At 51.8% G+C, this 21559-nt stretch overlaps 3 non-coding genes across 3 annotated transcripts; all 3 read left to right on the forward strand.

Annotated features, from left to right (window-relative positions):
* The first annotated feature begins 1067 nt into the window (after window positions 1-1067).
* On the forward strand, window positions 1068-1139 carry trnad-guc (transfer RNA aspartic acid (anticodon GUC)). The gene has a single exon. It is a non-coding gene; the product is annotated as a tRNA-Asp (tRNA).
* Window positions 1140-10920: 9781 nt separating this feature from the next.
* trnad-guc (transfer RNA aspartic acid (anticodon GUC)) lies at window positions 10921-10992 on the forward strand. The gene has a single exon. It is a non-coding gene; the product is annotated as a tRNA-Asp (tRNA).
* A 6486-nt stretch (window positions 10993-17478) lies between these two features.
* trnad-guc (transfer RNA aspartic acid (anticodon GUC)) lies at window positions 17479-17550 on the forward strand. The gene has a single exon. It is a non-coding gene; the product is annotated as a tRNA-Asp (tRNA).
* Window positions 17551-21559: the final 4009 nt, after the last annotated feature.

Consider the following 21559-nt stretch of genomic DNA (forward strand, 5'->3'; position numbering starts at 1 on the left):
CAGGGCCGCCATCAAGCTGAAGAAGGAGTCCTATCGAGCATTGATGGCTTGTGGGACTCCGGAAGCAGCTGACAGGTACTGTCAGGCCAAACGGTTTGCGGCTTCTGCGGTTGTCGAGGCAAAAACTCGGGTGTGGGAGGAATTCGGTGAGGCCATGGAGCGCGACTTTTGGTCGGCCTCGAAGGGGTTCTGGCAAACCGTCCGGACCCTCCGAAAAGGGAAGCATTGCCCAGTCCACACTGTTTACAGTGGAGACGGGGCCTGCTGACCTCGACTGGGGATTTGTTTTGGTGAAGTAGGTGCAGACACATCTATTAAAAAATGAAAATACAAAATATACAGTATACAGTATAAATATACGTATGTACACGGTCTGTTTTTTGTTTGTTGTTCCGGAACTGCAGTCTGATTGTTTTTCCTAAGAGTCCAAACTGAGCGTTAATTTAACGCATATAGAGTGTCAAAGTGGCAGGATGAGGCAGAGGTGGGGTGTGAACAGTGTCGGGGGGGGGGGGGGGATTCCGGGACTTGTTGATGAGGCTGACAGCAGACGGGAAGAAACTGTTCTTGTGGCGTGGGGTTTTGGTCCTGATGGACCGCAGCCTCCTCTCAAAGAGACTGTGTCCGGGGTAAAAAAAAAAAAAAAAAACTAGCAAGACAGCCTCAAGATCCAAAAGTGTTAAGGCAGTCCCATAGTGTCCCCACATCATGCCATGTGTCTATTTGCCTTGAGACATGAGTAAATTAGCTTAAATGCTAACATGCTAATGGTCATCATGTTACCACCAAGCAAGAGAGTCTTTTTTCAGTCGGGTCTAAAAGTGGGGGCAATGTGAAGCTGTGTCTGTGCCACCTACTATGTTGCTGTGTCCCTGGTCCAGTGTGTTCTCATCTTGGGTTGGAATGTCCCCATGCTGGTAACGGGTGGGGAATACAGTCCGTTGATGAGGATAAGCGGGATGGATTTCAGTGGTTAAAGTCTCCAGCTACCATAAAAACGGTCATGGGCCACGAGCCTGTTCTGAATTCCCCTTTGGCCAATCAACACCACATCATCGCAGCAGCAGTCCTCGTTAGTATAGTGGACAGTATCTCCGCCTGTCACGCGGAAGACCGGGGTTCGATTCCCCGACGGGGAGTACCTCTTTTGTATGTCACAATGTCAACAAACAAACCCTTCTCATTACAACAAAACCTCTCTTAATCTTCTTCTCAAGGTGTTCAGGTGTCTTGTACAATCTGACAGTCTTTTGCTGCCAAATCATTCCAGTCGTGGATAATGGAGCTGACCAGGAAAATGCCAGCTGTGGGATTTCAACCAGTGCCTCCTGAGCGTAAGGAACCTTAATCTGGCGCTTTCGATCACTCATCCACCCAACCTAAAACGGTGCCCTGATCAGGAAAAAAAACTGACCTTGTGAGGTTCACTGACAACAGAGGACACTCAAAAGGAGCCGCACAAAGCTGGGTACTTGTACAGATGTCAGCAGCAGAGTGGCGCAGCGGTAGCGTGCTGGGCCCATAACCCAGAGGTCGATGGATCGAAACCATCCTCTGCTATGGCTGTACTCCTTACGTGTCTTTTGAAGAGCTTGCAGATGTATGGTCTTTGTTACTTAGCTGACCTGGTCCAGTAAAGAGTTCACGCTTCCTTTACTGCTGTTCTCGATGCATTTATTGCTCTTGAGTGCATTCACACGCCATTGCGGGACATTGAAGCATCGTGAAACACCGTAACTGTCCTCACTAGTCCATTGTCACTCTTATGGACTTGAAAAATCCCAGCCAGTTTCCATTCGTTTCGGGGAACCTCCTCCTTTTTGACGATCACCACATCTCCAACTTGCATGTTTCTTCTTGGCGTATGCCATCTTTGTCTCAGAGCAGTGTTGGTCAGATACTCCTTCCACCATTTGTTCCAGAACTATTCCGACAAATATTGCAATTATCTCCATCTCATTTTAGTATACAAGTCCATCCATCCATCCATCCATCCATCCATCCATCCATTTTCCTCCGCTTATCCAGGTCCAGGTCGCGGGGGGCAGCAGTCTTAGTAGGGAAGCCCAGATTTCCCGGTCCCCGGTCCCCGGCCATTTCCTCCATCTCCACCGGGAGGACACCAAGGTGTTCCCAGGCCAGCTGTGAGACATAATCCCTCCAGCGTGTCCTAGGTCTGCCCCGGGGCCTTTTCCCGGCTGGGTATGCCCGGAACACCTCACCAGGGAGGCGTCCGGGAGGCATCCGGACTAGATGCCCGAGCCACCTCAATTGACTCCTCTCGATGTGAAGGAGAAGCGGCTCTACTCTGAGCCCTCCCGGATGACTGAGCTCCTCACCCTATCTCTTAGAGTGAGTCCAGCTACCCTACGGAGGAAACTCATTTCAGCCGCCTGTATCCGAGATGTCATTCTTTCGGTCATGACCCAAAGCTCATGACCATAGGTGAGGATGGGAACAGAGATCGACCGGTAAATTGAAAGCTTTTTTAACCACGACGGTCCGTTACAGCGACCGCATTACTGCCGAGGCTGCGCCGATCCGTCTGGCGACCTCACGCTCCCACTTTCCCTCACTCGTGACCATACCTAAGATACCTAAACTCCTCCACCTGGGGTAGGACCTCATTCCCAACCCGGAGGGAGCACTCCACCCTTTTACGACTGAGAACCACGGCCTCTGATTTGGAGGTACCGAGTCTCATCCCAGAGGCTTCGCACTCAGATGCAAACCGTCCCAGTAAGCGCTGAAGGTCACAGCCCGTAGAGGCCATAAGAACCACATCATCTGCAAATAGCAGAGATGAGATTCTAAGGCCCCTGAAACAGATTCCCTCAACACCTTGGCTGCGCCTAGAAATTCTGGGATGTCCATAAGTGCACGTGGCACCAGGACACCCTTGGCTGCAGGTCTATGATCGACTTTGCAGTCGTGTCATCAGACCTGCGTCCGCATGTTCTGGACAGGCGGGTGAAGAGAGGGGCTGAGCTGTCAACTGATCACCACCTGGTGATGAGTTGGATTAGATGGCCGGGGAGGATGCAGGACAGACCTGGTAGACCCAAACGAGTAGTGAGGGTGTGCTGGGAACGTCTGGCAGAGTCTCCCGTTTGTCGAGTCTTCAACTCTCACCTCTGGCAGAGCTTCGCCTGCATCCCGGGGGAGGACCGGGATATTGAGTCCGAATGGGCCATATTCCGTGCCTCCATTGCTGAGGCGGCTGACCGGAGCTGCGGCCGCAAGGCGGTCGGTGCCAGTCGTGGCGGCAGGCCCCGAACCCGATGGTGGACACCAGAGGTCAGGGCCGCCATCAAGCTGAAGAAGGAGTCCTATCGAGCATTGATGGCTTGTGGGACTCCGGAAGCAGCTGACAGGTACTGTCAGGCCAAACGGTTTGCGGCTTCTGCGGTTGTCGAGGCAAAAACTCGGGTGTGGGAGGAATTCGGTGAGGCCATGGAGCGCGACTTTTGGTCGGCCTCGAAGGGGTTCTGGCAAACCGTCCGGACCCTCCGAAAAGGGAAGCATTGCCCAGTCCACACTGTTTACAGTGGAGACGGGGCCTGCTGACCTCGACTGGGGATTTGTTTTGGTGAAGTAGGTGCAGACACATCTATTAAAAAATGAAAATACAAAATATACAGTATACAGTATAAATATATGTACACGGTCTGTTTTTTGTTTGTTGTTCCGGAACTGCAGTCTGATTGTTTTTCCTAAGAGTCCAAACTGAGCGTTAATTTAACGCATATAGAGTGTCAAAGTGGCAGGATGAGGCAGAGGTGGGGTGTGAACAGTGTCGGGGGGGGGGGGGGGGGATTCCGGGACTTGTTGATGAGGCTGACAGCAGACGGGAAGAAACTGTTCTTGTGGCGTGGGGTTTTGGTCCTGATGGACCGCAGCCTCCTCTCAAAGAGACTGTGTCCGGGGTAAAAAAAAAAAAAAAATAGCAAGACAGCCTCAAGATCCAAAAGTGTTAAGGCAGTCCCATAGTGTCCCCACATCATGCCATGTGTCTATTTGCCTTGAGACATGAGTAAATTAGCTTAAATGCTAACATGCTAATGGTCATCATGTTAGCACCAAGCAAGAGAGTCTTTTTTCAGTCGGGTCTAAAAGTGGGGGCAATGTGAAGCTGTGTCTGTGCCACCTACTATGTTGCTGTGTCCCTGGTCCAGTGTGTTCTCATCTTGGGTTGGAATGTCCCCATGCTGGTAACGGGTGGGGAATACAGTCCGTTGATGAGGATAAGCGGGATGGATTTCAGTGGTTAAAGTCTCCAGCTACCATAAAAACGGTCATGGGCCACGAGCCTGTTCTGAATTCCCCTTTGGCCAATCGACACCACATCATCGCAGCAGCAGTCCTCGTTAGTATAGTGGACAGTATCTCCGCCTGTCACGCGGAAGACTGGGGTTCGATTCCCTGACGGGGAGTACCTCTTTTGTATGTCACAATGTCAACAAACAAACCCTTCTCATTAGAACAAAACCTCTCTTAATCTTCTTCTCAAGGTGTTCAGGTGTCTTGTACAATCTGACAGTCTTTTGCTGCCAAATCATTCCAGTCGTGGATAATGGAGCTGACCAGGAAAATGCCAGCTGTGGGATTTCAACCAGTGCCTCCTGAGCGTAAGGAACCTTAATCTGGCGCTTTCGATCACTCATCCACCCAACCTAAAACGGTGCCCTGATCAGGAAAAAAAACTGTGACCTTGTGAGGTTCACTGACAACAGAGGACACTCAAAAGGAGCCGCACAAAGCTGGGTACTTGTACAGATGTCAGCAGCAGAGTGGCGCAGCGGTAGCGTGCTGGGCCCATAACCCAGAGGTCGATGGATCGAAACCATCCTCTGCTATGGCTGTACTCCTTACGTGTCTTTTGAAGAGCTTGCAGATGGATGGTCTTTGTTACTTAGCTGACCTGGTCCAGTAAAGAGTTCACGCTTCCTTTACTGCTGTTCTCGATGCATTTATTGCTCTTGAGTGCATTCACACGCCATTGCGGGACATTGAAGCATCGTGAAACACCGTAACTGTCCTCACTAGTCCATTGTCACTCTTATGGACTTGAAAAATCCCAGCCAGTTTCCATTCGTTTCGGGGAACCTCCTCCTTTTTGACGATCACCACATCTCCAACTTGCATGTTTCTTCTTGGCGTATGCCATCTTTGTCTCAGAGCAGTGTTGGTCAGATACTCCTTCCACCATTTGTTCCAGAACTATTCCGACAAATATTGCAATTATCTCCATCTCATTTTAGTATACAAGTCCATCCATCCATCCATCCATTTTCCTCCGCTTATCCAGGTCCAGGTCGCGGGGGGCAGCAGTCTTAGTAGGGAAGCCCAGATTTCCCGGTCCCCGGTCCCCGGCCACCTCCTCCATCTCCACCGGGAGGACACCAAGGTGTTCCCAGGCCAGCTGTGAGACATAATCCCTCCAGCGTGTCCTAGGTCTGCCCCGGGGCCTTTTCCCGGCTGGGTATGCCCGGAACACCTCACCAGGGAGGCGTCCGGGAGGCATCCGGACTAGATGCCCGAGCCACCTCAACTGACTCCTCTCGATGTGAAGGAGAAGCGGCTCTACTCTGAGCCCTCCCGGATGACTGAGCTCCTCACCCTATCTCTTAGAGTGAGTCCAGCTACCCTACGGAGGAAACTCATTTCAGCCGCCTGTATCCGAGATGTCATTCTTTCGGTCATGACCCAAAGCTCATGACCATAGGTGAGGATGGGAACAGAGATCGACCGGTAAATTGAAAGCTTTTTTAACCACGACGGTCCGTTACAGCGACCGCATTACTGCCGAGGCTGCGCCGATCCGTCTGTCGACCTCACGCTCCCACTTTCCCTCACTCGTGACCATACCTAAGATACCTAAACTCCTCCACCTGGGGTAGGACCTCATTCCCAACCCGGAGGGAGCACTCCACCCTTTTACGACTGAGAACCACGGCCTCTGATTTGGAGGTACTGAGTCTCATCCCAGAGGCTTCGCACTCAGATGCAAACCGTCCCAGTAAGCGCTGAAGGTCACAGCCCGTAGAGGCCATAAGAACCACATCATCTGCAAATAGCAGAGATGAGATTCTAAGGCCCCTGAAACAGATTCCCTCAACACCTTGGCTGCGCCTAGAAATTCTGGGATGTCCATAAGTGCACTTGGCACCAGGACACTCTTGGCTGCAGGTCTATGATAGACTTTGCAGTCGTGTCATCAGACCTGCGTCCGCATGTTCTGGACAGGCGGGTGAAGAGAGGGGCTGAGCTGTCAACTGATCACCACCTGGTGATGAGTTGGATTAGATGGCGGGGGAGGATGCAGGACAGACCTGGTAGACCCAAACGAGTAGTGAGGGTGTGCTGGGAACGTCTGGCAGAGTCTCCCGTTTGTCGAGTCTTCAACTCTCACCTCTGGCAGAGCTTCGCCTGCATCCCGGGGGACGACCGGGATATTGAGTCCGAATGGGCCATATTCCGTGCCTCCATTGGTGAGGTGGCTGACCGGAGCTGCGGCCGCAAGGCGGTCGGTGCCAGTCGTGGCGGCAGGCCCCGAACCCGATGGTGGACACCAGAGGTCAGGGCCGCCATCAAGCTGAAGAAGGAGTCCTATCGAGCATTGATGGCTTGTGGGACTCCGGAAGCAGCTGACAGGTACTGTCAGGCCAAACGGTTTGCGGCTTCTGCGGTTGTCGAGGCAAAAACTCGGGTGTGGGAGGAATTCGGTGAGGCCATGGAGCGCGACTTTTGGTCGGCCTCGAAGGGGTTCTGGCAAACCGTCCGGACCCTCCGAAAAGGGAAGCATTGCCCAGTCCACACTGTTTACAGTGGAGACGGGGCCTGCTGACCTCGACTGGGGATTTGTTTTGGTGAAGTAGGTGCAGACACATCTATTAAAAAATGAAAATACAAAATATACAGTATACAGTATAAATATATGTACACGGTCTGTTTTTTGTTTGTTGTTCCGGAACTGCAGTCTGATTGTTTTTCCTAAGAGTCCAAACTGAGCGTTAATTTAACGCATATAGAGTGTCAAAGTGGCAGGATGAGGCAGAGGTGGGGTGTGAACAGTGTCGGGGGGGGGGGGGGGGGGATTCCGGGACTTGTTGATGAGGCTGACAGCAGACGGGAAGAAACTGTTCTTGTGGCGTGGGGTTTTGGTCCTGATGGACCGCAGCCTCCTCTCAAAGAGACTGTGTCCGGGGTAAAAAAAAAAAAAAAATAGCAAGACAGCCTCAAGATCCAAAAGTGTTAAGGCAGTCCCATAGTGTCCCCACATCATGCCATGTGTCTATTTGCCTTGAGACATGAGTAAATTAGCTTAAATGCTAACATGCTAATGGTCATCATGTTAGCACCAAGCAAGAGAGTCTTTTTTCAGTCGGGTCTAAAAGTGGGGGCAATGTGAAGCTGTGTCTGTGCCACCTACTATGTTGCTGTGTCCCTGGTCCAGTGTGTTCTCATCTTGGGTTGGAATGTCCCCATGCTGGTAACGGGTGGGGAATACAGTCCGTTGATGAGGATAAGCGGGATGGATTTCAGTGGTTAAAGTCTCCAGCTACCATAAAAACGGTCATGGGCCACGAGCCTGTTCTGAATTCCCCTTTGGCCAATCGACACCACATCATCGCAGCAGCAGTCCTCGTTAGTATAGTGGACAGTATCTCCGCCTGTCACGCGGAAGACTGGGGTTCGATTCCCTGACGGGGAGTACCTCTTTTGTATGTCACAATGTCAACAAACAAACCCTTCTCATTAGAACAAAACCTCTCTTAATCTTCTTCTCAAGGTGTTCAGGTGTCTTGTACAATCTGACAGTCTTTTGCTGCCAAATCATTCCAGTCGTGGATAATGGAGCTGACCAGGAAAATGCCAGCTGTGGGATTTCAACCAGTGCCTCCTGAGCGTAAGGAACCTTAATCTGGCGCTTTCGATCACTCATCCACCCAACCTAAAACGGTGCCCTGATCAGGAAAAAAAACTGTGACCTTGTGAGGTTCACTGACAACAGAGGACACTCAAAAGGAGCCGCACAAAGCTGGGTACTTGTACAGATGTCAGCAGCAGAGTGGCGCAGCGGTAGCGTGCTGGGCCCATAACCCAGAGGTCGATGGATCGAAACCATCCTCTGCTATGGCTGTACTCCTTACGTGTCTTTTGAAGAGCTTGCAGATGGATGGTCTTTGTTACTTAGCTGACCTGGTCCAGTAAAGAGTTCACGCTTCCTTTACTGCTGTTCTCGATGCATTTATTGCTCTTGAGTGCATTCACACGCCATTGCGGGACATTGAAGCATCGTGAAACACCGTAACTGTCCTCACTAGTCCATTGTCACTCTTATGGACTTGAAAAATCCCAGCCAGTTTCCATTCGTTTCGGGGAACCTCCTCCTTTTTGACGATCACCACATCTCCAACTTGCATGTTTCTTCTTGGCGTATGCCATCTTTGTCTCAGAGCAGTGTTGGTCAGATACTCCTTCCACCATTTGTTCCAGAACTATTCCGACAAATATTGCAATTATCTCCATCTCATTTTAGTATACAAGTCCATCCATCCATCCATCCATTTTCCTCCGCTTATCCAGGTCCAGGTCGCGGGGGGCAGCAGTCTTAGTAGGGAAGCCCAGATTTCCCGGTCCCCGGTCCCCGGCCACCTCCTCCATCTCCACCGGGAGGACACCAAGGTGTTCCCAGGCCAGCTGTGAGACATAATCCCTCCAGCGTGTCCTAGGTCTGCCCCGGGGCCTTTTCCCGGCTGGGTATGCCCGGAACACCTCACCAGGGAGGCGTCCGGGAGGCATCCGGACTAGATGCCCGAGCCACCTCAACTGACTCCTCTCGATGTGAAGGAGAAGCGGCTCTACTCTGAGCCCTCCCGGATGACTGAGCTCCTCACCCTATCTCTTAGAGTGAGTCCAGCTACCCTACGGAGGAAACTCATTTCAGCCGCCTGTATCCGAGATGTCATTCTTTCGGTCATGACCCAAAGCTCATGACCATAGGTGAGGATGGGAACAGAGATCGACCGGTAAATTGAAAGCTTTTTTAACCACGACGGTCCGTTACAGCGACCGCATTACTGCCGAGGCTGCGCCGATCCGTCTGTCGACCTCACGCTCCCACTTTCCCTCACTCGTGACCATACCTAAGATACCTAAACTCCTCCACCTGGGGTAGGACCTCATTCCCAACCCGGAGGGAGCACTCCACCCTTTTACGACTGAGAACCACGGCCTCTGATTTGGAGGTACTGAGTCTCATCCCAGAGGCTTCGCACTCAGATGCAAACCGTCCCAGTAAGCGCTGAAGGTCACAGCCCGTAGAGGCCATAAGAACCACATCATCTGCAAATAGCAGAGATGAGATTCTAAGGCCCCTGAAACAGATTCCCTCAACACCTTGGCTGCGCCTAGAAATTCTGGGATGTCCATAAGTGCACTTGGCACCAGGACACTCTTGGCTGCAGGTCTATGATAGACTTTGCAGTCGTGTCATCAGACCTGCGTCCGCATGTTCTGGACAGGCGGGTGAAGAGAGGGGCTGAGCTGTCAACTGATCACCACCTGGTGATGAGTTGGATTAGATGGCGGGGGAGGATGCAGGACAGACCTGGTAGACCCAAACGAGTAGTGAGGGTGTGCTGGGAACGTCTGGCAGAGTCTCCCGTTTGTCGAGTCTTCAACTCTCACCTCTGGCAGAGCTTCGCCTGCATCCCGGGGGACGACCGGGATATTGAGTCCGAATGGGCCATATTCCGTGCCTCCATTGGTGAGGTGGCTGACCGGAGCTGCGGCCGCAAGGCGGTCGGTGCCAGTCGTGGCGGCAGGCCCCGAACCCGATGGTGGACACCAGAGGTCAGGGCCGCCATCAAGCTGAAGAAGGAGTCCTATCGAGCATTGATGGCTTGTGGGACTCCGGAAGCAGCTGACAGGTACTGTCAGGCCAAACGGTTTGCGGCTTCTGCGGTTGTCGAGGCAAAAACTCGGGTGTGGGAGGAATTCGGTGAGGCCATGGAGCGCGACTTTTGGTCGGCCTCGAAGGGGTTCTGGCAAACCGTCCGGACCCTCCGAAAAGGGAAGCATTGCCCAGTCCACACTGTTTACAGTGGAGACGGGGCCTGCTGACCTCGACTGGGGATTTGTTTTGGTGAAGTAGGTGCAGACACATCTATTAAAAAATGAAAATACAAAATATACAGTATACAGTATAAATATATGTACACGGTCTGTTTTTTGTTTGTTGTTCCGGAACTGCAGTCTGATTGTTTTTCCTAAGAGTCCAAACTGAGCGTTAATTTAACGCATATAGAGTGTCAAAGTGGCAGGATGAGGCAGAGGTGGGGTGTGAACAGTGTCGGGGGGGGGGGGGGGATTCCGGGACTTGTTGATGAGGCTGACAGCAGACGGGAAGAAACTGTTCTTGTGGCGTGGGGTTTTGGTCCTGATGGACCGCAGCCTCCTCTCAAAGAGACTGTGTCCGGGGTAAAAAAAAAAAAAAAATAGCAAGACAGCCTCAAGATCCAAAAGTGTTAAGGCAGTCCCATAGTGTCCCCACATCATGCCATGTGTCTATTTGCCTTGAGACATGAGTAAATTAGCTTAAATGCTAACATGCTAATGGTCATCATGTTAGCACCAAGCAAGAGAGTCTTTTTTCAGTCGGGTCTAAAAGTGGGGGCAATGTGAAGCTGTGTCTGTGCCACCTACTATGTTGCTGTGTCCCTGGTCCAGTGTGTTCTCATCTTGGGTTGGAATGTCCCCATGCTGGTAACGGGTGGGGAATACAGTCCGTTGATGAGGATAAGCGGGATGGATTTCAGTGGTTAAAGTCTCCAGCTACCATAAAAACGGTCATGGGCCACGAGCCTGTTCTGAATTCCCCTTTGGCCAATCGACACCACATCATCGCAGCAGCAGTCCTCGTTAGTATAGTGGACAGTATCTCCGCCTGTCACGCGGAAGACCGGGGTTCGATTCCCTGACGGGGAGTACCTCTTTTGTATGTCACAATGTCAACAAACAAACCCTTCTCATTAGAACAAAACCTCTCTTAATCTTCTTCTCAAGGTGTTCAGGTGTCTTGTACAATCTGACAGTCTTTTGCTGCCAAATCATTCCAGTCGTGGATAATGGAGCTGACCAGGAAAATGCCAGCTGTGGGATTTCAACCAGTGCCTCCTGAGCGTAAGGAACCTTAATCTGGCGCTTTCGATCACTCATCCACCCAACCTAAAACGGTGCCCTGATCAGGAAAAAAAACTGTGACCTTGTGAGGTTCACTGACAACAGAGGACACTCAAAAGGAGCCGCACAAAGCTGGGTACTTGTACAGATGTCAGCAGCAGAGTGGCGCAGCGGTAGCGTGCTGGGCCCATAACCCAGAGGTCGATGGATCGAAACCATCCTCTGCTATGGCTGTACTCCTTACGTGTCTTTTGAAGAGCTTGCAGATGGATGGTCTTTGTTACTTAGCTGACCTGGTCCAGTAAAGAGTTCACGCTTCCTTTACTGCTGTTCTCGATGCATTTATTGCTCTTGAGTGCATTCACACGCCATTGCGGGACATTGAAGCATCGTGAAACACCGTAACTGTCCTCACTAGTCCATTGTCACTCTTATGGACTTGAAAAATCCCAGCCAGTTTCCATTCGTTTCGGGGAACCTCCTCCTTTTTGACGATCACCACATCTCCAACTTGCATGTTTCTTCTTGGCGTATGCCATCTTTGTCTCAGAGCAGTGTTGGTCAGATACTCCTTCCACCATTTGTTCCAGAACTATTCCGACAAATATTGCAATTATCTCCATCTCATTTTAGTATACAAGTCCATCCATCCATCCATCCATTTTCCTCCGCTTATCCAGGTCCAGGTCGCGGGGGGCAGCAGTCTTAGTAGGGAAGCCCAGATTTCCCGGTCCCCGGTCCCCGGCCACCTCCTCCATCTCCACCGGGAGGACACCAAGGTGTTCCCAGGCCAGCTGTGAGACATAATCCCTCCAGCGTGTCCTAGGTCTGCCCCGGGGCCTTTTCCCGGCTGGGTATGCCCGGAACACCTCACCAGGGAGGCGTCCGGGAGGCATCCGGACTAGATGCCCGAGCCACCTCAACTGACTCCTCTCGATGTGAAGGAGAAGCGGCTCTACTCTGAGCCCTCCCGGATGACTGAGCTCCTCACCCTATCTCTTAGAGTGAGTCCAGCTACCCTACGGAGGAAACTCATTTCAGCCGCCTGTATCCGAGATGTCATTCTTTCGGTCATGACCCAAAGCTCATGACCATAGGTGAGGATGGGAACAGAGATCGACCGGTAAATTGAAAGCTTTTTTAACCACGACGGTCCGTTACAGCGACCGCATTACTGCCGAGGCTGCGCCGATCCGTCTGTCGACCTCACGCTCCCACTTTCCCTCACTCGTGACCATACCTAAGATACCTAAACTCCTCCACCTGGGGTAGGACCTCATTCCCAACCCGGAGGGAGCACTCCACCCTTTTACGACTGAGAACCACGGCCTCTGATTTGGAGGTACTGAGTCTCATCCCAGAGGCTTCGCACTCAGATGCAAACCGTCCCAGTAAGCGCTGAAGGTCACAGCCCGTAGAGGCCATAAGAACCACATCATCTGCAAATAGCAGAGATGAGATTCTAAGGCCCCTGAAACAGATTCCCTCAACACCTTGGCTGCGCCTAGAAATTCTGGGATGTCCATAAGTGCACTTGGCACCAGGACACTCTTGGCTGCAGGTCTATGATAGACTTTGCAGTCGTGTCATCAGACCTGCGTCCGCATGTTCTGGACAGGCGGGTGAAGAGAGGGGCTGAGCTGTCAACTGATCACCACCTGGTGATGAGTTGGATTAGATGGCGGGGGAGGATGCAGGACAGACCTGGTAGACCCAAACGAGTAGTGAGGGTGTGCTGGGAACGTCTGGCAGAGTCTCCCGTTTGTCGAGTCTTCAACTCTCACCTCTGGCAGAGCTTCGCCTGCATCCCGGGGGACGACCGGGATATTGAGTCCGAATGGGCCATATTCCGTGCCTCCATTGGTGAGGCGGCTGACCGGAGCTGCGGCCGCAAGGCGGTCGGTGCCAGTCGTGGCGGCAGGCCCCGAACCCGATGGTGGACACCAGAGGTCAGGGCCGCCATCAAGCTGAAGAAGGAGTCCTATCGAGCATTGATGGCTTGTGGGACTCCGGAAGCAGCTGACAGGTACTGTCAGGCCAAACGGTTTGCGGCTTCTGCGGTTGTCGAGGCAAAAACTCGGGTGTGGGAGGAATTCGGTGAGGCCATGGAGCGCGACTTTTGGTCGGCCTCGAAGGGGTTCTGGCAAACCGTCCGGACCCTCCGAAAAGGGAAGCATTGCCCAGTCCACACTGTTTTCAGTGGAGACGGGGCCTGCTGACCTCGACTGGGGATTTGTTTTGGTGAAGTAGGTGCAGACACATCTATTAAAAAATGAAAATACAAAATATACAGTATACAGTATAAATATATGTACACGGTCTGTTTTTTGTTTGTTGTTCCGGAACTGCAGTCTGATTGTTTTTCCTAAGAGTCCAAACTGAGCGTTAATTTAACGCATATAGAGTGTCAAAGTGGCAGGATGAGGCAGAGGTGGGGTGTGAACAGTGTCGGGGGGGGGGGGGGGGATTCCGGGACTTGTTGATGAGGCTGACAGCAGACGGGAAGAAACTGTTCTTGTGGCGTGGGGTTTTGGTCCTGATGGACCGCAGCCTCCTCTCAAAGAGACTGTGTCCGGGGTAAAAAAAAAAAAAAAATAGCAAGACAGCCTCAAGATCCAAAAGTGTTAAGGCAGTCCCATAGTGTCCCCACATCATGCCATGTGTCTATTTGCCTTGAGACATGAGTAAATTAGCTTAAATGCTAACATGCTAATGGTCATCATGTTAGCACCAAGCAAGAGAGTCTTTTTTCAGTCGGGTCTAAAAGTGGGGGCAATGTGAAGCTGTGTCTGTGCCACCTACTATGTTGCTGTGTCCCTGGTCCAGTGTGTTCTCATCTTGGGTTGGAATGTCCCCATGCTGGTAACGGGTGGGGAATACAGTCCGTTGATGAGGATAAGCGGGATGGATTTCAGTGGTTAAAGTCTCCAGCTACCATAAAAACGGTCATGGGCCACGAGCCTGTTCTGAATTCCCCTTTGGCCAATCGACACCACATCATCGCAGCAGCAGTCCTCGTTAGTATAGTGGACAGTATCTCCGCCTGTCACGCGGAAGACTGGGGTTCGATTCCCTGACGGGGAGTACCTCTTTTGTATGTCACAATGTCAACAAACAAACCCTTCTCATTAGAACAAAACCTCTCTTAATCTTCTTCTCAAGGTGTTCAGGTGTCTTGTACAATCTGACAGTCTTTTGCTGCCAAATCATTCCAGTCGTGGATAATGGAGCTGACCAGGAAAATGCCAGCTGTGGGATTTCAACCAGTGCCTCCTGAGCGTAAGGAACCTTAATCTGGCGCTTTCGATCACTCATCCACCCAACCTAAAACGGTGCCCTGATCAGGAAAAAAAACTGTGACCTTGTGAGGTTCACTGACAACAGAGGACACTCAAAAGGAGCCGCACAAAGCTGGGTACTTGTACAGATGTCAGCAGCAGAGTGGCGCAGCGGTAGCGTGCTGGGCCCATAACCCAGAGGTCGATGGATCGAAACCATCCTCTGCTATGGCTGTACTCCTTACGTGTCTTTTGAAGAGCTTGCAGATGGATGGTCTTTGTTACTTAGCTGACCTGGTCCAGTAAAGAGTTCACGCTTCCTTTACTGCTGTTCTCGATGCATTTATTGCTCTTGAGTGCATTCACACGCCATTGCGGGACATTGAAGCATCGTGAAACACCGTAACTGTCCTCACTAGTCCATTGTCACTCTTATGGACTTGAAAAATCCCAGCCAGTTTCCATTCGTTTCGGGGAACCTCCTCCTTTTTGACGATCACCACATCTCCAACTTGCATGTTTCTTCTTGGCGTATGCCATCTTTGTCTCAGAGCAGTGTTGGTCAGATACTCCTTCCACCATTTGTTCCAGAACTATTCCGACAAATATTGCAATTATCTCCATCTCATTTTAGTATACAAGTCCATCCATCCATCCATCCATTTTCCTCCGCTTATCCAGGTCCAGGTCGCGGGGGGCAGCAGTCTTAGTAGGGAAGCCCAGATTTCCCGGTCCCCGGTCCCCGGCCACCTCCTCCATCTCCACCGGGAGGACACCAAGGTGTTCCCAGGCCAGCTGTGAGACATAATCCCTCCAGCGTGTCCTAGGTCTGCCCCGGGGCCTTTTCCCGGCTGGGTATGCCCGGAACACCTCACCAGGGAGGCGTCCGGGAGGCATCCGGACTAGATGCCCGAGCCACCTCAACTGACTCCTCTCGATGTGAAGGAGAAGCGGCTCTACTCTGAGCCCTCCCGGATGACTGAGCTCCTCACCCTATCTCTTAGAGTGAGTCCAGCTACCCTACGGAGGAAACTCATTTCAGCCGCCTGTATCCGAGATGTCATTCTTTCGGTCATGACCCAAAGCTCATGACCATAGGTGAGGATGGGAACAGAGATCGACCGATAAATTGAAAGCTTTTTTAACCACGACGGTCCGTTACAGCGACCGCATTACTGCCGAGGCTGCGCCGATCCGTCTGTCGACCTCACGCTCCCACTTTCCCTCACTCGTGACCATACCTAAGATACCTAAACTCCTCCACCTGGGGTAGGACCTCATTCCCAACCCGGAGGGAGCACTCCACCCTTTTACGACTGAGAACCACGGCCTCTGATTTGGAGGTACCGAGTCTCATCCCAGAGGCTTCGCACTCAGATGCAAACCGTCCCAGTAAGCGCTGAAGGTCACAGCCCGTAGAGGCCATAAGAACCACATCATCTGCAAATAGCAGAGATGAGATTCTAAGGCCCCTGAAACAGATTCCCTCAACACCTTGGCTGCGCCTAGAAATTCTGGGATGTCCATAAGTGCACTTGGCACCAGGACACCCTTGGCTGCAGGTCTATGATCGACTTTGCAGTCGTGTCATCAGACCTGCGTCCGCATGTTCTGGACAGGCGGGTGAAGAGAGGGGCTGAGCTGTCAACTGATCACCACCTGGTGATGAGTTGGATTAGATGGCGGGGGAGGATGCTGGACAGACCTGGTAGACCCAAACGAGTAGTGAGGGTGTGCTGGGAACGTCTGACAGAGTCTCCCGTTTGTCGAGTCTTCAACTCTCACCTCTGGCAGAGCTTCGCCTGCATCCCGGGGGAGGACCGGGATATTGAGTCCGAATGGGCCATATTCCGTGCCTCCATTGCTGAGGCGGCTGACCGGAGCTGCGGCCGCAAGGCGGTCGGTGCCAGTCGTGGCGGCAGGCCCCGAACCCGATGGTGGACACCAGAGGTCAGGGCCGCCATCAAGCTGAAGAAGGAGTCCTATCGAGCATTGATGGCTTGTGGGACTCCGGAAGCAGCTGACAGGTACTGTCAGGCCAAACGGTTTGCGGCTTCTGCGGTTGTGGAGGCAAAAACTCGGGTGTGGGAGGAATTCGGTGAGGCCATGGAGCGCGACTTTTGGTCGGCCTCGAAGGGGTTCTGGCAAACCGTCCGGACCCTCCGAAAAGGGAAGCATTGCCCAGTCCACACTGTTTACAGTGGAGACGGGGCCTGCTGACCTCGACTGGGGATTTGTTTTGGTGAAGTAGGTGCAGACACATCTATTAAAAAATGAAAATACAAAATATACAGTATACAGTATAAATATATGTACACGGTCTGTTTTTTGTTTGTTGTTCCGGAACTGCAGTCTGATTGTTTTTCCTAAGAGTCCAAACTGAGCGTTAATTTAACGCATATAGAGTGTCAAAGTGGCAGGATGAGGCAGAGGTGGGGTGTGAACAGTGTCGGGGGGGGGGGGGGGGATTCCGGGACTTGTTGATGAGGCTGACAGCAGACGGGAAGAAACTGTTCTTGTGGCGTGAGGTTTTGGTCCTGATGGACCGCAGCCTCCTCTCAAAGAGACTGTGTCCGGGGTAAAAAAAAAAAAAAACTAGCAAGACAGCCTCAAGATCCAAAAGTGTTAAGGCAGTCCCATAGTGTCCCCACATCATGCCATGTGTCTATTTGCCTTGAGACATGAGTAAATTAGCTTAAATGCTAACATGCTAATGGTCATCATGTTAGCACCAAGCAAGAGAGTCTTTTTTCAGTCGGGTCTAAAAGTGGGGGCAATGTGAAGCTGTGTCTGTGCCACCTACTATGTTGCTGTGTCCCTGGTCCAGTGTGTTCTCATCTTGGGTTGGAATGTCCCCATGCTGGTAACGGGTGGGGAATACAGTCCGTTGATGAGGATAAGCGGGATGGATTTCAGTGGTTAAAGTCTCCAGCTACCATAAAAACGGTCATGGGCCACGAGCCTGTTCTGAATTCCCCTTTGGCCAATCGACACCACATCATCGCAGCAGCAGTCCTCGTTAGTATAGTGGACAGTATCTCCGCCTGTCACGCGGAAGACCGGGGTTCGATTCCCCGACGGGGAGTACCTCTTTTGTATGTCACAATGTCAACAAACAAACCCTTCTCATTAGAACAAAACCTCTCTTAATCTTCATCTCAAGGTGTTCAGGTGTCTTGTACAATCTGACAGTCTTTTGCTGCCAAATCATTCCAGTCGTGGATAATGGAGCTGACCAGGAAAATGCCAGCTGTGGGATTTCAACCAGTGCCTCCTGAGCGTAAGGAACCTTAATCTGGCGCTTTCGATCACTCATCCACCCAACCTAAAACGGTGCCCTGATCAGGAAAAAAAACTGTGACCTTGTGAGGTTCACTGACAACAGAGGACACTCAAAAGGAGCCGCACAAAGCTGGGTACTTGTACAGATGTCAGCAGCAGAGTGGCGCAGCGGTAGCGTGCTGGGCCCATAACCCAGAGGTCGATGGATCGAAACCATCCTCTGCTATGGCTGTACTCCTTACGTGTCTTTTGAAGAGCTTGCAGATGGATGGTCTTTGTTACTTAGCTGACCTGGTCCAGTAAAGAGTTCACGCTTCCTTTACTGCTGTTCTCGATGCATTTATTGCTCTTGAGTGCATTCACACGCCATTGCGGGACATTGAAGCATCGTGAAACACCGTAACTGTCCTCACTAGTCCATTGTCACTCTTATGGACTTGAAAAATCCCAGCCAGTTTCCATTCGTTTCGGGGAACCTCCTCCTTTTTGACGATCACCACATCTCCAACTTGCATGTTTCTTCTTGGCGTATGCCATCTTTGTCTCAGAGCAGTGTTGGTCAGATACTCCTTCCACCATTTGTTCCAGAACTATTCCGACAAATATTGCAATTATCTCCATCTCATTTTAGTATACAAGTCCATCCATCCATCCATCCATTTTCCTCCGCTTATCCAGGTCCAGGTCGCGGGGGGCAGCAGTCTTAGTAGGGAAGCCCAGATTTCCCGGTCCCCGGTCCCCGGCCACCTCCTCCATCTCCACCGGGAGGACACCAAGGTGTTCCCAGGCCAGCTGTGAGACATAATCCCTCCAGCGTGTCCTAGGTCTGCCCCGGGGCCTTTTCCCGGCTGGGTATGCCCGGAACACCTCACCAGGGAGGCGTCCGGGAGGCATCCGGACTAGATGCCCGAGCCACCTCAACTGACTCCTCTCGATGTGAAGGAGAAGCGGCTCTACTCTGAGCCCTCCCGGATGACTGAGCTCCTCACCCTATCTCTTAGAGTGAGTCCAGCTACCCTACGGAGGAAACTCATTTCAGCCGCCTGTATCCGAGATGTCATTCTTTCGGTCATGACCCAAAGCTCATGACCATAGGTGAGGATGGGAACAGAGATCGACCGGTAAATTGAAAGCTTTTTTAACCACGACGGTCCGTTACAGCGACCGCATTACTGCCGAGGCTGCGCCGATCCGTCTGTCGACCTCACGCTCCCACTTTCCCTCACTCGTGACCATACCTAAGATACCTAAACTCCTCCACCTGGGGTAGGACCTCATTCCCAACCCGGAGGGAGCACTCCACCCTTTTACGACTGAGAACCACGGCCTCTGATTTGGAGGTACTGAGTCTCATCCCAGAGGCTTCGCACTCAGATGCAAACCGTCCCAGTAAGCGCTGAAGGTCACAGCCCGTAGAGGCCATAAGAACCACATCATCTGCAAATAGCAGAGATGAGATTCTAAGGCCCCTGAAACAGATTCCCTCAACACCTTGGCTGCGCCTAGAAATTCTGGGATGTCCATAAGTGCACTTGGCACCAGGACACTCTTGGCTGCAGGTCTATGATAGACTTTGCAGTCGTGTCATCAGACCTGCGTCCGCATGTTCTGGACAGGCGGGTGAAGAGAGGGGCTGAGCTGTCAACTGATCACCACCTGGTGATGAGTTGGATTAGATGGCGGGGGAGGATGCAGGACAGACCTGGTAGACCCAAACGAGTAGTGAGGGTGTGCTGGGAACGTCTGGCAGAGTCTCCCGTTTGTCGAGTCTTCAACTCTCACCTCTGGCAGAGCTTCGCCTGCATCCCGGGGGACGACCGGGATATTGAGTCCGAATGGGCCATATTCCGTGCCTCCATTGGTGAGGCGGCTGACCGGAGCTGCGGCCGCAAGGCGGTCGGTGCCAGTCGTGGCGGCAGGCCCCGAACCCGATGGTGGACACCAGAGGTCAGGGCCGCCATCAAGCTGAAGAAGGAGTCCTATCGAGCATTGATGGCTTGTGGGACTCCGGAAGCAGCTGACAGGTACTGTCAGGCCAAACGGTTTGCGGCTTCTGCGGTTGTCGAGGCAAAAACTCGGGTGTGGGAGGAATTCGGTGAGGCCATGGAGCGCGACTTTTGGTCGGCCTCGAAGGGGTTCTGGCAAACCGTCCGGACCCTCCGAAAAGGGAAGCATTGCCCAGTCCACACTGTTTACAGTGGAGACGGGGCCTGCTGACCTCGACTGGGGATTTGTTTTGGTGAAGTAGGTGCAGACACATCTATTAAAAAATGAAAATACAAAATATACAGTATACAGTATAAATATATGTACACGGTCTGTTTTTTGTTTGTTGTTCCGGAACTGCAGTCTGATTGTTTTTCCTAAGAGTCCAAACTGAGCGTTAATTTAACGCATATAGAGTGTCAAAGTGGCAGGATGAGGCAGAGGTGGGGTGTGAACAGTGTCGGGGGGGGGGGGGGGGATTCCGGGACTTGTTGATGAGGCTGACAGCAGACGGGAAGAAACTGTTCTTGTGGCGTGGGGTTTTGGTCCTGATGGACCGCAGCCTCCTCTCAAAGAGACTGTGTCCGGGGTAAAAAAAAAAAAAAAATAGCAAGACAGCCTCAAGATCCAAAAGTGTTAAGGCAGTCCCATAGTGTCCCCACATCATGCCATGTGTCTATTTGCCTTGAGACATGAGTAAATTAGCTTAAATGCTAACATGCTAATGGTCATCATGTTAGCACCAAGCAAGAGAGTCTTTTTTCAGTCGGGTCTAAAAGTGGGGGCAATGTGAAGCTGTGTCTGTGCCACCTACTATGTTGCTGTGTCCCTGGTCCAGTGTGTTCTCATCTTGGGTTGGAATGTCCCCATGCTGGTAACGGGTGGGGAATACAGTCCGTTGATGAGGATAAGCGGGATGGATTTCAGTGGTTAAAGTCTCCAGCTACCATAAAAACGGTCATGGGCCACGAGCCTGTTCTGAATTCCCCTTTGGCCAATCGACACCACATCATCGCAGCAGCAGTCCTCGTTAGTATAGTGGACAGTATCTCCGCCTGTCACGCGGAAGACTGGGGTTCGATTCCCTGACGGGGAGTACCTCTTTTGTATGTCACAATGTCAACAAACAAACCCTTCTCATTAGAACAAAACCTCTCTTAATCTTCTTCTCAAGGTGTTCAGGTGTCTTGTACAATCTGACAGTCTTTTGCTGCCAAATCATTCCAGTCGTGGATAATGGAGCTGACCAGGAAAATGCCAGCTGTGGGATTTCAACCAGTGCCTCCTGAGCGTAAGGAACCTTAATCTGGCGCTTTCGATCACTCATCCACCCAACCTAAAACGGTGCCCTGATCAGGAAAAAAAACTGTGACCTTGTGAGGTTCACTGACAACAGAGGACACTCAAAAGGAGCCGCACAAAGCTGGGTACTTGTACAGATGTCAGCAGCAGAGTGGCGCAGCGGTAGCGTGCTGGGCCCATAACCCAGAGGTCGATGGATCGAAACCATCCTCTGCTATGGCTGTACTCCTTACGTGTCTTTTGAAGAGCTTGCAGATGGATGGTCTTTGTTACTTAGCTGACCTGGTCCAGTAAAGAGTTCACGCTTCCTTTACTGCTGTTCTCGATGCATTTATTGCTCTTGAGTGCATTCACACGCCATTGCGGGACATTGAAGCATCGTGAAACACCGTAACTGTCCTCACTAGTCCATTGTCACTCTTATGGACTTGAAAAATCCCAGCCAGTTTCCATTCGTTTCGGGGAACCTCCTCCTTTTTGACGATCACCACATCTCCAACTTGCATGTTTCTTCTTGGCGTATG

Source organism: Doryrhamphus excisus, chromosome 2, assembly GCF_030265055.1.
Source record: "Doryrhamphus excisus isolate RoL2022-K1 chromosome 2, RoL_Dexc_1.0, whole genome shotgun sequence".
NCBI classification, from domain to species: Eukaryota; Metazoa; Chordata; class Actinopteri; order Syngnathiformes; family Syngnathidae; genus Doryrhamphus; species Doryrhamphus excisus.